Source organism: Mastomys coucha, unplaced genomic scaffold (assembly GCF_008632895.1).
Source record: "Mastomys coucha isolate ucsf_1 unplaced genomic scaffold, UCSF_Mcou_1 pScaffold16, whole genome shotgun sequence".
In the NCBI taxonomy this organism is placed as follows: domain Eukaryota; kingdom Metazoa; phylum Chordata; class Mammalia; order Rodentia; family Muridae; genus Mastomys; species Mastomys coucha.
In genome coordinates, this window is record NW_022196898.1 from 17,416,650 (window position 1) to 17,428,860 (window position 12,211).

At 40.9% G+C, this 12,211-nt stretch overlaps 1 pseudogene; it reads right to left on the reverse strand.

Annotated features, from left to right (window-relative positions):
- Nucleotides 1-10,497: 10,497 nt before the first annotated feature.
- LOC116094047 lies at nucleotides 10,498-10,919 on the reverse strand (annotated as a pseudogene).
- Between the last annotated feature and the right edge of the window lie 1,292 nt (nucleotides 10,920-12,211).

The following is a 12,211-nucleotide window of genomic DNA, read 5'->3' on the forward strand; positions in this document are numbered from 1 at the left end:
GAATGAGGTTACAGTAGGGCTGCTGTTCACACTTGTGATGAAAAGGTCGTATGTGTGGGGGAGTCAGAGGCGTGAGGAGGTGGATATTCTCTAGGTATGCTGTATACAGGTATGAAATGCCCAAATAATAGATGAAAATTATTTAAAAAAAAAAAAGAAAAATGAGGAACAGAATTAGTTGGAATTAGAAATGTTTTAACTAGATCTTACAGGTGTTTAGTGGCATTTCCAGGTGAAATAATAACTTTAGGTGAATTAGTTAAACACTCTCATTCATGGGGCTGGAGGGTAGCTTGGTGGTTTAAGAACAGTGGCTACTAGTTGATTCATGGCACCTTCATGGTGGCTCACAGCTGTGTGTTTCAGGACTCCGATGCCCTCTCTGGCCTTCTCAGGCACTGAATTTATGTGGTGCACACATACACGCAGGCAACACGTTCATGCACATAAAAATAAAAAAATAAGAAAAATTTAAAATTTCTCATGGATCCATTCATTGAGCAAGTTTTTTTACCAACATATATTTCTGCCAGCTAATGCATAGACCCTAGGACTGCGATGGTTCTGTTTTCTTGCGTCTTTTTGTCTAAAGTGATTCTGATGGCTATAAAGTTACAGTTTGCTAATACAAGTTCTGTTCCTTCATTCTGTTCCTATGCTGTTCTCAAGGCAACTTAAAGAGGCTCAAGTGATTTTAATTAACTTCAGATGTGTTGTGTTTGAATTATTTAAGACCCATTCATCAGGCTCAATGCAGATGGCTGTTCTAAGCTTCAAGGCCCACGTGCATTTCCTCTCTTGGTAATGAATAAGGAAAATAGATGAATCTCTACAAGAAAACAAACTCAGAGCCCTGACAATACATCCCAGTAACAGATGCTAGCCTATGACTGTAGCAAGGAGAATGTTATCTTAATATGTATTTAAGATGTATTTTGTTTTATGCATGTTACTGTTTTGCCTGCAGGCATGCATGCACACCACATGTGAACCTAGTATGTTTAGAGGTCAGAAGAGGATGTTAGAACCACTGGAACTGGAATTAATCGTTACTGTGTGTGCTATGAGATGAACTCAGATTCTCTGCAAGGATAAGAATTTGTCTCAATTGCAGAGCCAGCTCTCTAGCCTGAGATATATTTCTTTTATTCTATTTATTTTATGTGTATGAGTACACTGTAGCTGTACAGATGGCTGTGAGCAATCATGTGTGTGGCTGCTGGGAATTGAACTAAGGATGTTCTGTAGTCCCCGCTCGTTCCTCCCCAATCGCTCTGGCCCTGATCGCTCCGGTGTAATACACTGTAGCTGTCTTCAGACACACCAGAAGAGGACGTCTGTTCTCATTGCGGGTGGTTGTGAGCCATCATGTGTTTGTTGGGATCCGGACTCAGGACCTTCGGAAGAGCAGTCAGTGCTCTTACCCGCTGAGCCATCTTGTTAGCCCTTTAAAGAAATTTCTGGTTTCTATTTTTTTTTTTTCCTGGAACTCACTCTGTAGACCAGGCTGGCCTCGAACTCAGAAATCTGCCTGCCTCCACCTCCCAAGTGCTGGGATTAAAGGCATGTGCCACCACCGCCTGTATATATTTCTTAATGATTAATTTGGACTAGGTGTTGTGAGCCCATAGTATAATATTCTAGAGGAGGAAAATAATGCTCTATAAAAAAATCAAGTTTACTACCCTCTCCTGTTGTCTAGGTACTTGCTCAAAGTTGGTTTTAATTTTTTCCCAAGAAAATGTATGCAATTGCTAAACAACTGCCCGTTAATTCTTATGTAAATGACAGCACACTTATGTTTTTTGTAGACTATTCTTCATTCATATATAATGGCATCCTTTTGAAACATTTTAAAATTACTCTTTAAGTATACAAAGCAACTGGTTTCCTTACATTATTTTTATTTTTGTGTGCCACTATATTTTTTACTTTGTTAGAAGATCATTCACTCTCCGTTGCCCTCTCTTGTGGCTCTGCTTCCTTCTGGATGATCCCTGTCTTCCTCCAGATTGAGCCATCTTCTGCTTTTGTGTTACTTGTAATCTACCCTCTTTCCCTCCTCCACCTTAAGGTCTGTTCTTCCCTGCTCATAACCCCCTTCTGGCTTATCTTCTCTCTCTCTCTCTCTCTCCCTCTCTCTCTCTCTCTCTCTCTCAAATCAGGTTTGAGAGAAAATAAAATATTTTTCTTTCTGAGTCTGCCTTATTTTGCTAACATAACGAGTTCCAGTGCTATGAATTTTTCTGCAATGCCATTTCATTTTTCTTTACACCTGACTAAAGTTCCATTGTTGATGGATCTCTAGGCTGGTTCTGTTTTCTGCTACTGTGAATAGCACATCACTGTATATGTCTCAGTGGTGTGTTGACCTAGAGATCTTCAGGTAAAGAGCAAGGAGTGGTGTAGCTTGGCCATGTGATAATTTTATTTGTAGATCTTAAAAAACAACTCCATACAGACTTCTATAGGGACACATTCTATTTTTCAATACCTTAGAGAATATAATATGTAAATAATCTAAACACCATTTGTCAGTTACCAGTGTATGGCCGCTTAGGCTGCTGGGAATCTTTTTCTTCTACAAACATATCCCCGTTCAAAAATCTTATATACAAATACTTAGACTGGATCTACAGCACCAAAGACTATGCATATTTTCCTGTCTGTGCATTCTCGTATGTGTGTGTGTGTGTGTGTGTGTGTGTGTGTGTGTGTGTAAAACAATCTCTATTGTTATGTTTGAGACAAAGATCTTTTCACTGACAGACTAGATGGCCAGTTATCTCTGAGAATCTGCCTGTCTCTGTCTCCATCCCAAATTTGGGGTCACTGATGTTGCTGCCATGCGTGTTTTTCATGGGGATTTTTGTGCTTGGTTTTCATGTGGAGGATGAAGACCCAGAGTTAGGTCTTAGTTGCTTGCACAGGAAACATTTTTACCCATTGACTCACATCCCTAGTCCCAGGATAACTTAAAATTTGATGGCTATTATTAATTATCCTGCATGTACATTGTGTCAATTTACAGTCTTATTTAATATATAACACGCTCTTTTATACTCTGTGTTGTTAAATACTTTGTTCTTTGATTCCCTACTATATTAAGTGACACTTAAATGTAATTTTAATCTGTACTTATCTTATTGTAAGTAAAGTTGAATATTTTCATAGGTTTTAAAACAACTCATATTCTTTTCAGTGAAAAACCTGCATTCTGGATTATTTTCTGTATTGGTTTAATTACCTTTTTTTCTTATTGTATATAGGATCTCTTTGTTTATTAAATAAATTAAAATTTTTGGTCTAGAATATGATTTGTGAATATTGTCTCTGTGTTTTTTTTTGGGGGGGGCAGGCTTTCTCTGTATACTCCTAGATATCCTGGAACTCAGTTTGTAGACCAGTCTAACCTTGAATTTACTCTACCTGCCTCAACTTCCCTAATGCTGGGATTAAAGGTATGTGTTGCCACTGTCTGGCATAAATATTTTTTAACACAATTTTTTATTGATTCTCTGGGACTTTCCAATCATGCACCCTGATCACACTCACTTCCCAGTCCTTCTTCTATTGTTAGCCCTTGACCCTGTGATCTCCAATGCCCTCTCCCCCCAAAAAAGCAAAATTAAAAAATAAATCACAATTTGTGTTGTCTACATACTCACTGGAGCATGGTCAAACTCTCAGTGGCCTGCCCCTTCAATAGAACTGAGTCCTTCCCCTCCCACAACCCTGCCAGAAGCCATCATTGTGAAGAGCAACACTTCAGCATCCCCATCACATCTTTAGAAAGTTCTCTTCAGTGTCTTCTTATCTAAGCTGTTACTTTTCTGGGGGTGGGGTGAGGGAGTGGGGGTTGTCACAGAAGTCTTCCGTGTCCCTCTTCCTCAACTATGCATCTGTAGTCACTCATATTACAGCAAAAGCAGCCTCCTTGCTCTTCACAGTCGTGGACACAGATCATGGACCTCCACATGGTTTCTGGTGAATGTACAGACTACAGACACTACTCCTAGCTGCAATAGGACCATGGCCCCAGACATGGCTCTCAGTGGCAGCAAGGATGGGCATCACCATGGTCTCATGTGGCAGTGCAGGTCACTCACATCATTATGGCCCCTGGCAGGAGTGGGGCCTACAGACATCAATGTGGCTTCAGGCTGCAGTGCAGACCATGGGCATCTGCATGGTCCTCTGTGGTAAGATGGGCCACACACATTGACGCAGCCTGGCTGGTGGCTTCCTGGAGGCCCAGTTGGTAGTCCTGAGTTGTGACTCTTTTTATCCAATTTATGTTTAACTATTTTGAAATTTTAGATATCAGTCAGTCTTGTTACTCTTTTATTTTTTATTGCTTCTGGATTTTGTGTTGTCCTTAGGCCTTTCTGAGTCAGCTTTTACAAACTTTTCCTGGGTTTGGTCTAGGTGGTTTTCATCTTTGATGATGTATCTACAGCTAATGAGAAGGGGTGAGGTAATAGTGACCCTGTGTCCTTGCTTTCTTCACTGTTTAAAGCTTGTGGTCTCATCACGTGATGCTTCTTAAGATGGCTTTGGACATCAGTGTGGAGGTTTCTGTGTATCTATGATATGTAGAGAGGCATTTGGGAGAGCCAAGGGATCTGCCACTTGTTTTTGCTTGTATCACTTCTCTCTTGTTCTCTTCCTATTTCCATTTGGGTGCTTCTTGAATTTTGATGCATTAACTAATTCTTAGGTGTTCCTACCAGAGAGGGTTTATTACCACCAGAAAAAATTGAATCAGCCTTCATGCCTTATGCTAAAGGAAAGGAAGGAGTGGTTATTGAACATGCCTAGGTTTATTTGTGTAGGTCTTGGGGAGCTGCCTTGGGGTATATAGGGGGCTGGGTACTGCATGTTGTTTGGTATACCAACTTCTTTGGGCCTCTGAGTAGTGGCTGGCCACTGGGGGAGTCTAGAGATGCTCATTGACTCCAAGTCAGGTGTATGGCACATGCCTGTAATTCTAATGCTTAGGTGATATAAGAGGAAAGCTAGTTCAAAGATGACTGCAGTTACCACGTGAGACCCTGTCTCAAACCACAAATCTCACAGATGCTTTCCAATGAAACCTTAGTCCTTTGATTGGTGAGAAATGTGGTTTTGTTAAGTTAATGCCTTCCTATTGTTTGCATGTATAAGTTAATGCATTCCTATTGTATGTATGTATGTATGTATGTATGTATGTATGTATGTATGTATTTATTTGGCTGTTAGGTCTGATTCAGAGGTGGGCAAAGGATGGCTCTTTGGAGGGCTAAAGATAGCTCTAAGGGAGTGTAATTAAACTCTGGACCAGCAGTGTTCTAAATGCGCATTGAAATTTTAATTAGCCTGCCTTTGTAGACACAGCTTCTTTTCAGAAATCCTCATTCACAGTAGCAACTTTATGAGAAAACCAAATCATTTCTCTGTGCTATCTGGAGGGAAACTAGACAGTGGCATGGCAGACAACAAGGGCTGTGCTGGATCCAGGCTCCGTTCACTACTCTTTGATTTGGTACAACTATCTTTCTTTCCTTCTTGATGCCTATAATTCATCTTTCTCTTGGTAGTCTTTCAAAAATATTATTCTTGTATGTGGTATATGCATATGTACATGTTTAGACATGTGTATGTGCAGTTATGTGCAGGCATATGGAGGCCAAAGGTTGACTCATGTGTTTTGCTCTATCACTTTCCACATTATTTATCATCATCATCATCGTCATTGTCATCATCATCATCATCATCATCATCATCATCTAGGGTCTTTTATTAAAGTCAGAGACAGATTTGTCAAAACTCTCTGGCTAGTAAGCTTCAGGGATCCTGTTATTCCTGCCTCCCCAGTGCTAGAATTAGAGATGCCCACTTCCACACTTGGACTTTTTATGTAAGTGTTGGGGATGCGATTTATACTCAATCCTCAAACTTTCATGGAAAGTACTTTACTGACTGAACAATGTCCTTAGCTCCTTAGTCATCTTTGTTTTTTATTATTTATCTTTATTTTGAGAAGGGTCTCACTAGGTAGCTCTGAATGGTCAAAACCTTACTTCATATCCTGGGCCAACCTTGAACTTACAGTGATTCCCTTACCTTGCCTTTCCAGTGCTGGGATTAAAAGTAGGTCATCTTTTTGGTGCTGTGATGAACATCTGAGCAGAATAACATGAGAGGAGAAACTTTGTTTCAGTCTACAGCTTAGAGATGGATTTCAGTCTGTGACTTTGGGCGTGAGACATTGCAGACTGTCATGGTGGGAGAACTTGTGAGGCCATGTAGACTATTAGGAAGAGGAGCGTGTGAAGGAACAGAGAGGTGGGGGGAAGAAGTAGAAGATGTAAAAGGAGGAGAAGGAGGAAGAAGAGGAGGAGGAGAAGAAGAAGAAGAAGAGGAAGAAGAAGAAGAAGAAGGAGAAGGAGAAGGAGAAGAGTCTCAAGTTACCATGTTGCTAGCAGTCCCTTTTTTTTTTTAAATACTTTTTTATTTATTATATGAAAGTACACTGTAGCTGTCTTCAGACAAATCAGAGGGCATCAGATCTCATTACAGATGGTTGTGAGCCACCATGTGGTTGCTGGGATTTGAACTCAGGACCTTTGGAAAAGCAGTCAGTGCTCTTAACCGCTGAGCCATCTCTCCAGCCCCCACTAGCAGTCCCTTAAAGGGCATGTTTACTGACCAGCACCATAACAATAGTATGTCTGATTACTGATATATGGTCTTTGATCACTGTTCTGTGTCACCGAGCCTTCAGCCACACTCAATCAATCACCGAAGCAGTCAGCTGCATGGGGAATGAGGGCAAGCTCTTGTTCAGTAGCACGTTTGATAAGTTCAATCTTGTAAGCTTGGAACCAGGCGATAATATGGCTAGTCTGTGTTCAAATGGAGCATAATTTATTGTGATTTTTTGGCATGCAATTTCACCCCTACTGAACCTGAAACTCATTACAAGGTGGAAGTGATTGCTAATGAAGATTTCTGAGCTCTGCTCCTTCCCTGATAAGTCTCCCTACTCCTCCTGCTCTGGGCATTTTATCCCTTTCAGCTGATATCAGCATGTGCCACATCTTGCCTGTGAGTACTAAAAAGTTAGGGAAGGTTATGTGATATCTTAAAATATTAGGGCATAGTCATAAATCATGTAAAAGTGTTTTCTTTTGTTTCAACTTTCTGTTTGTGATATTGGTCTAGTGGAGAATGTTTGAATTTGAGGCTGTAGAATATATGCATGACCCATTATCTGGACTCTTGTCTTCTCATTGGTCTGTAGTGGCTTATAAGGCGCTTCATCATGCTTACTCAGTTATCATCTACTCCTGAAGCCCTGTCAGGGGAAGCAGCTTAGAGCTAGTGGCTTTGGAAGGTTGGTTGGAGCTGATGTGACATTTACATCTAGTTTGGGAGTGTTTCTAGTATACTAAGAAATGTGAAGGGGACAGGATGTTTGAGCTGTAGTTTAAGTCAGACCATATGGGGAAAATGCTGCATATGTTTTTATACCTAATCTCTAGGTATAAAATACCTAAGCTCTAGGTATAAAATCTCTAGGAAGAAATATTGAAAGATAAAAATTACAATATGTCATTTGCTTTTGATATTTGAACTCATTAAATGATGTTAATGGTGGTTAATCCATATTTTCAGAAAAATATTATTTGTACTTTTATATAGCTTGCAAAATATTACTACTTTTATTAAGATGTTCAACAGCTATTTATTGGACTGGTCACAGAGTGCGACTGTTCTTTGTATTTGGAGGACTTTTCCTGTCCCTTTCAACTCTATTTAACAGCAGAGTCTTACAGATCAGCAGGGTACCTGAGTAATGAGGAGGTAAAAAGGAGGTGGGAGATTTTCCTAACACATTAGCCATTAGCTAAAATGCGCACATGTTTTTAATAGTTTATTTTTAAATGGTGATGGAGAAGGCTGCATTTAAACAGAATCTTTAGTGAAAGCTTTGGCTAAAAACCTTCTACTGATCAGGATGCTTAAGTGGTAGGCTTATTTAGAGCAATGCACACAATGATATATAAAATTCCAATGAATTTAGAATCCTGCAGAAAGCAAGTTTTGATTGTGAATCTATTTCAAAATATAGCTATTTTGTTCTAACTCTCAATGAACTTTTATGGCACATTCAAAGTGTTTTTTTTTTTTTTTTTAATTAAAAGTTGGAGAGAAATAGCTCAATGGTGAAGAGTGCTCGTTACTCTTCTAGAAAGCTCGAGTTTGGTTCTCAGTACCAACACTGGGCAGCTCACAACCACCTGCAATACCAGGTCTGGGGGTACTGGTACTCTCTTCTGGTCTCCATGGGCACTCACACATATGTGGCATATTCTCTCTCTCTCTCTCTCTCTCTCTCTCTCTCTCTCTGTTCTCCCTCTCTTTCCCTTCCCCATCTCCCCTTTCTCCCTTTTGCATACACATAAATGTAAAATAAATCTTAAAAATGTTAGAAAGCGGTTGTGAAGCTGTGTCTATTTAGAAGAGGATGAGAGAATTCTCTGCTCCTTGCCCTGTAGCCCCCCAGGGGGTCAGTGTCACCATGAACCAAAGGCAAGGGCAGCCCATCTCACTCGTGGGGCTTCTCTCCACACACAGAAGCCCATCTTCCACGTTTGCTGCTTCAGGTTGAGAGCTGACATCATAACATGTTCAGGGTGTTTCATTTTTCAAGTTAAAATGGTGCCGTCTCCAGGATTTTGGCTAACTTTGAAGGAAAGATGTATAGGTCACAAGTCACATCCATTCCTCTCCATGTAGGATTGCTGGTCCTGTATACCCCTGACTGTCACTTTCACTGCCTTGTATAATTCATTCAAACACTTGTACTTCCTTGGATTTTTGGCTCTAAACCACACTTCCCAAGGATGGGGCAGAAACATCACATGCACTTTCAAAATCAAATAAGAAAAAAGGGAGGCACTTGAAGCACAGTGTAATAAAAAATGCTGTCACAAAGAGCTAGCTGACAAATCTGTGAGGTTTGTTTTGTGACATCCATAGGAGGCTGATTCTGCTTCATTTGACATTTGGCAAAATGTCACTGCATTGATACTGTCATTGCCAATGTGTGAGGCTGTCTTGCTAGAAGTGCTTTCAGGGTATGGTGACAGATATCTTGGCCCCTTTACTGAGCTCTGTTACCTTGACCTATTGTGTCTGTTCATGAAGATTTCCTTAGGATTCGATAAGAAGCTGATTGTTCTGTAAGAGCCTTGGCTTTAACAAGTGATAGAGACACAGATGTGTGGACATTCATTGCTTGTTGCTAATTTCAGGGGCAGAGAGTGAAGAAGCTAACTAAACTCATGGTGAGAAGCAATCTTAGTGATCCATCCAAGAGAAGGACGCTATCCTTCTGTAATTAGATTTGATTTGACCAATGCAGTATGAGTACAGGTATACTGATCCAAAAGGAGGCAGTGTAAATGACAATGAGTTCAACAGGACACCTCTGGGAGCCTCAGGAACTGGCTTCCCAGGATCTGACCCATTTGAAAGCAATACATTTCCTGTGAATTTTGTGCAGTCACTCCAAGGTTTCCTAAGAAATAAGATATTAGCCTCGTGGGCTTTGTCTGTGAAGACTTAGTGGGTGGGGCACTATTTCACCGAGTTCAGGGTCCCACATGGCAGCAGCAAAGCATTTCTGTTTCTGTTCTCTTGGGTGCCCACCAGCAGCTGTTTGTGATGAGAGATGTGCAGGTTGCTCAGGCCAGGAACAACTCTTTGAAGTAGAGCACAAAGCGCCTAACACAGGAGGTATGCACGCACTGAAAAATTATGGGATGCAGATTACTTGCGGTGAGAAGCCCACTGCAGGTTCATTTTCTAAAATGCTCCCTGAGCCCAGGGCCCGACAAGGATGAAGAATAGGTATGGCTACACTAGAGCTCAATGAAAGGCCACCAAGAAAGGAAACAGATTTCAGAGGTGGCCCATAAACAAAGCACCACCTTCAGAAAGTAAAGAAGCCATTCATTATCCACACAAGGTACATAATAATAAGGACAAGCACTTCATCACCCCCCCCCCCCCGTGTGACAGCTAGAGGTCAGACGCTGGCAGGGCAACACCACACAGGTTCATACTTTAGTCACAAAGGGCTGTGTCTGACTCAGATACTGTTCTACCTTGGGGGGAAGATTCTTAACTCCCCCTGGACTCCTAATAACTGTTACCTTAAAGAGTCATAGTTTTAAATACTTTTATTATTAAAACAGGTATAATTACTAAGGTAATTATACTTATTGACTTAAGATTGAGACCATGGAGGATCGGCTTGTGAGAGATCTGCTCTGCAACTCTTTGCTCAACAGAAAGGAAAGTTATCATAGAAAACTACGCTTTATTTCCACAGCTATTAACACCCTGAGTGGAATAATTCTTCCAGAATCTAAGAACAGCTAAGAAAGTGTTCAACTTTTTTTTTTTTAACAACAAGTCAGTTTTACTTAGGTCAGGACTGTCCAACAAAAGCATTGTTAGCCATTCATGATCTGAATTTGGAGTATGAATTAAATTATGGTATACATTAAAAGCCATGGGACATTTGTTTTGTAATAAATAAGGCAGTGGAATTACTCATTTGTTGCCTTTTTAAGATAAGCCATTAGGTCTGCCCTTTCTCCCTTCTTCTTTATTCCAGCGAAGATCATTTTCGTTCCAGGGATGTACTTCTTGGGATTCTCCAAACACTCCATCAGGGCATCCTCTCCCCAGGTGATGCCTTTGTTCTTGTAATCTGTGTAAGAGAATGCAGCAGCCTGACCTGTCTTCTGCCCAAACAGATCATGGAGATTTGGTCCAGTCTTATGCTTGCCTCCCTTTTTCACAGTGTGGCACTGGGCGCACTTCTGAACAAAAATCTTCTTGCCTTTTTCAACATCACCCATTTTTAATTTGTTATAGCTTATATAATTTCACTTCTTGTTACTTTATGCTATTTATACTTTTACTAAGTGATTGTTTGCTGATGGCCTACTGTTTGCCAGGGACTATTCTTTGACTACAGGAACAACAACGATGGCCCTCCAGGTAACTTTATTGGAATGGTTGGGGACAGAAACCAAATACCAACAAAAGCAAGAGGAATATGTAATGTGCATGGCTTATGGAGACAAATGCTCAGAAAATGATAGACAAGAGTATAATGGCTTTTAAAATGTATGTTTAAATTCTTTTATTTTCATGTTTGTGCACTTGCTCACCTACCAAAGCCAGAAGAGTGTATTAGCTCCCTTGGGGCAGCTGTGAGCTTCCCAGTGTAGGTGCTAGAACAGAACCTGGGTCCTCTGGGAGAGCATGAAAGGCTCCACGTCTAGCCTGAGGGCTTTAATCATCAACTTGATGCAATCTAGAAACCTGAGAAGAGAGTCTCAGTAGTGATGGTCTAGATTAAGTTAGCCCATGGGGGAGGTTGTTAATTGGATCAGTTGAGGAGGGAAACTCACACTAAATGTAGATGACATCATTTTATAGGCTGGACTCTAGACTGAATGAAAAGGAGAGACTCACCCAATCACTGGCAAGCATGCATTGATGCATTTTCTCTGTATTTTACTGTGGATGTGACTGGGTGCTTCAGATCTCTTCTGTCTTGATATCTGCAAGATGATGGACTGTGACTTGGTTCTCTTTTGATTTTTGAGAAAGGCTCTTGGCTGGCCTGGAACTCATTGAGATCTGCCTGCCTCTGCCTCCTGAGTGCTAGGATCAAAGGCACAGGCCACCACTTCTATAACTTAGAAGTGTGAGTGAAATAAACTTTTTCTTCCCTAAATTGCCATTGTCAGGGTATTTTGTCACAGCAAGAGAAGGAAAACTAGGACGGAGTAAGCACAGACAAAGAATTATGACCAAAGGTATTGTCTTAGTTAGAGTTTTACTGTTATGAACAGACATCATGACCAAGGCAACTCTTATCAAGGACAACATTTAATTGGAGCTGGCTTATAGGTTCAGAGGCTCAGTCCTTTATCATCAAGGTGGGGGCATGGCAGCATCCAGGCAGATGTGGGACTGGAGAAGCTAAGAGCTCTACATCTTCATCCAAAGGTAGACAGGAGAAGACTGGCTTCCAGGCAGCTAGGACGAGGGTCTTAAAGCCCATGCCCACAGTGAAACACTTCCTCCAAGGCCACACCTCCAAATAGTGCCACTCCCCGGGCCAAGCATATACAAATCA